The 3,991-nt window shown below is 43.2% G+C and overlaps 1 non-coding gene across 1 annotated transcript; it reads right to left on the bottom strand.

The window, feature by feature from the left end:
- Positions 1-3,550: 3,550 nt before the first annotated feature.
- Positions 3,551-3,656, bottom strand: LOC121135901. The gene has a single exon (XR_005873006.1). It is a non-coding gene; the product is annotated as a U6 spliceosomal RNA (small nuclear RNA).
- Between the last annotated feature and the right edge of the window lie 335 nt (positions 3,657-3,991).

The following is a 3,991-nucleotide window of genomic DNA, read 5'->3' as shown; positions in this document are numbered from 1 at the left end:
CATGCAAGTGGAGAAGTAGTGGAGGATGGTGAACAACCCAAGGCTTAATGCATGTCAGGCAAGCACTCTACCTAATGAGCTACATCCTCGGGTAATCATCTCTTCATTTTCTTTCTTGTTCGTGCTTTCTCGTACAGCTTTCAGTCCCCAAGTTTTGGCATATGGTTCTGATGCAGTCTAGGGATCTTGAAATGATACACTTTGGGGGGGTCCGGATTGGAATCACTTCCCCAGCCAGTTAAAGATTTTACAGGCAGGAAGAATCTGAAGCTCATCTACTAGCAGCAGAGAAATCTTAGGCACCAAAGACAGATTAAGCTGTTGAAGTGAGGTGCTGGCCATGGGTGAGGAAACCACACCCACAGTTGATACACAGAGAAAAAGACTCTTTGCAAAGCAGAGGGGAGCTGGGCTTGGGAAGCTGAAAACTCCAGTCTGTTCTGGGGTGAGGGGCTGGGAGTTTTAACGCCTCTGAAGAGCTTTTCTCCCCACTTGAGTTGGTCAGTTTGAAGACAGAGAGTGTTTACCTGATTAGCAACTGTGGCATGTCATGTTCTGAATCAGTCTTGAGCTCTGAGCTGGTCCATCAGCAGGGGACCTGCTGGTGGGAATAAAAAGCTGTCAGGCTTTTGTCTCAGGTCAGGAGGTTGAAGAAGAAGCTGGCCATCTTGGGGATTCACCACCTTCCCAGCCCAGCCATGGCCTTTCTCAGTTCTATCTGCCCCACCCGTCTGCCCTCCTTTTGTCTAGCTAGGATTACTCACCTTTTAGTTCTCTTTCCGCAGGTTTCATTGAGCCTCAAGATCAAATTAAGTCTTTTGTGTGTGTGTGTGTTCAACCCATTGCACTCTCACCCAAGAAACAGTTCTTACTGCCTGCTCACTTGGGGTCATTTAGATTCCTTAGGCCAGGCACTGTGACCATCCTTCACTGCCGTGTCCTCACACATGGCACATACCAGCTCCCAGGCAAAAATGACTGGTGATTCAGTCCTTACCCTTTCTTCTCCTTTCTCACCTCACCACCCATCACTCTGTTGCTGAGTATAGGACGTATTAGCTTCTTGAGACTGCTGTGACAAAATAATCCTGGGTAAGTTTTTCTTTTTTGAGATCACATCTATACTTGACAAAATTCTCAGACGTCAACTGTATGCCTGCCACATTTGGACAAATTCCCAGCGTAGCCCAAGCTCTTGTGGAGATACAGAACACTGGCATCACCCCAGAGAACCATAAATATTGTCTCCTTTTTTTCTACCATAGAAAGTATAATTTTCAACCAGGAAAGGTCACAGGCTAAACACGTCCAACTCCAATATATGATATTTTGATGGGCAATGGGGTGGAGCTTGAAGCATTGCACCCACCCTATAGGAATTCAGAGCGAGTTCCAGGACAGCCTCCAAAACAATACAGAGAAACCCTGTCTCAAAATACAAAACAAAACAAAACAAAAAAAGAAAGTGCACAAGTAGTAGAATTTTACTTGCTTTCCTTTATACCTGCCTTCCTTCCTTCATCTCCTTTAGTTTGTTTATTTTTAAAGAATTTTTTAAAAAATAATGAATCTCACTTTGTAGAGCAGGCTGGCCTCATACTCACAGATATCCTCCTGCCTCTACCTCAGGAGTGCTGGGTTTTAAAGAAACATTTAAACAACGTATTTTGATTATTTCCATCCACAAGTATTCAGTGTTCCCTCTGGAGCCCTTCTTCTTCTTCTTCTTCTTCTTCTTCTTCTTCTTCTTCTTCTTCTTCTTCTTCTTCTTCTTCTTCTTCTTCTTCTTCTTCTTCTTCTTCTTCTTCCTCCTCCTCCTCCTCCTCCTCCTCCTCCTTCTTCTCCTTCTCCTTCTCCTCCTCTTCCTCCTCCTCCTGCTCCTCCTCCTCTTCCTCCTCCTCCTCCTCCTTCCTCTCTTCTCTCTCTCTCTCTCTCTCTCTCTCTCTCTCTCTCTCTCTCTCTGTTTTTCAAGACTAGTCCTGGTTGTCCTGCAATTCACTCTGCAGATCAGGCTGGTCTCAAACTCACTGAGGTCTGCTCACCTCTGCCTAACAAGTACTGGGATTAAAGGTGTGTGCCACCACCGGTCCCCTTTTTAAATAGTGAGTTTAATTAGTTTTTAAAAATTAATTTAATTAATGACTTTGATTGTATGTGAATAGATGTGGAGTTATTTACTGGTCCATGGGCTACTTCTCAGCAGCTACCCCCCAGCAGTAACTAACTGCCTCATTACATCCAGAGCTATACATGATGTTTCTCATTGTGCTTTTTCTATTTATACATTCTAGGGTTCACTGGTCAAGGAACCCCTCACAATTAATAGGGGTCTTTCCACAACAATGAACACAATCAAGCTAACCCCCCCACAGGCATTCACAAAGGCCTATCTCCCAGAGGGTTCTAGATTCTGTCCAGTTAACAGTTAACATTAACCATGTCATACATTTACTGTGTGTCAGGTGCTCTGGGGGTGGATTCACAATTTAGAGTATATGGGGAGGTAACACACATAGCTGATCATATCATCAAGCAAGCACCTTGCATATCTTCCATAAGCCCTCTGTCAATGACATATAACCCCGGCTCTTATTCCAACCCTCTTTTGTGGGGAGGGTAGACAGAATTTATGCACAATATCATACACAATTGAGTGTACACCTTAAAGCACTTATCCCTACATCTCATGAAAAAAATAAGTGCATAATCGGTTTTGGAAACATAGAAGGAAATCTTGCTTTTTTCCTAGGGAACCAAGCAAAGCTGGGAGGCTCATGACATTCATAATGCACCAGGGCAAGAGAAGGAAACAGACTTGGTACAGGACTGGGCCTGGGCATGGAGACCTGAGAATATAGGTTCTATTTTAGGTAAATTAAGGACACCTATCAGTTCAAGGTGAGTCTTAACAGAAAGCTGGAAACTTTAGACTTGAGTCCAATGTGGGGAGAAGGCAAGGAAGAATTTGTGCCAGCGGCAGGGGAGGCTGACTTGGCATTTTTCAAAGGTCACTGTGGTGACTTGGTGGAAGGAAACTCACTCAGCGTCAATAAAGACAGTTTTCAAAGTCAAAGCAGTGAGGAGGGTGTGAACTGAGGTGAAGTGGCAGGCAGCTTAAGAATCACTCAGAAAGTTCTCGAAGGAAGAGATCCAAATGGCATTTGATGGACTGTGTCCCTGAAAACCTGGTGTGCTTCCCTTCAAACATCCACCCTTCAAACATTAGGGGTCCCATCATCACATTTCCAGGGAACCCTAAGCTTATCAGCTCTCTTTGTTCAGCAACTACTTTCGGTTGTAATTATGCGGTTTTGATATTTTATTAATTTTTAATTTATTGTATTTTGAGACAAGGTGTCATGTAGCTCATGCTAGTCTCAAACATAACTTATTATAGAGATTGACCTTGAACTCTCCTACCTCCACCTCCTTAGAACTGAAATGACAAGCCTACACCACCATATCTAGCTTATGCAGTGGTAGAATAGAGCTCATGACTTTGTACATGCTAGGTAAATACTCTACTAAAGCTATACCTTCATTACCTCTTTTATTATTTGTGTGTGTGTCTGTGTTGCTTTACAGCTTTTGCACAGCGGCTATGCTAATCTTCTCTGTATCATTCCAATATTAGTAAATGTACTGCCTAAGCAAACACCTATATTATATATCCAGATTACTTACCAAAATGTTTGGAGTCTGTTGTATGCCACACATTAGTGATGTAGCCACTAATAAGTTAGGCACAGTCCTTCCAATGATGGGCTGGGAAGACGACTCAATTAACCAAGTACATGCTGTTCAAGTGTGGGGACCTGAACTTGATCTCCAGAATCCACCCAGAACAATAACAAACAAATAGACAAACATCTGAGCACGGTAGCATATGTTTGTGATCCTACTGTGAAAATTTACTTTTGCCAACATTGGGAAAGACAGACTTGCCACCTGCATTAGAACAGCCAAATGCACTTAGTGCTCTGTTCTGCTT

This window comes from Mesocricetus auratus, unplaced genomic scaffold, assembly GCF_017639785.1.
Source record: "Mesocricetus auratus isolate SY011 unplaced genomic scaffold, BCM_Maur_2.0 Super-Scaffold_100044, whole genome shotgun sequence".
NCBI classification, from domain to species: domain Eukaryota; kingdom Metazoa; phylum Chordata; class Mammalia; order Rodentia; family Cricetidae; genus Mesocricetus; species Mesocricetus auratus.
Note: the sequence above shows the minus strand (reverse complement) of the source record. Positions and strands in the feature narration are given on the sequence as shown.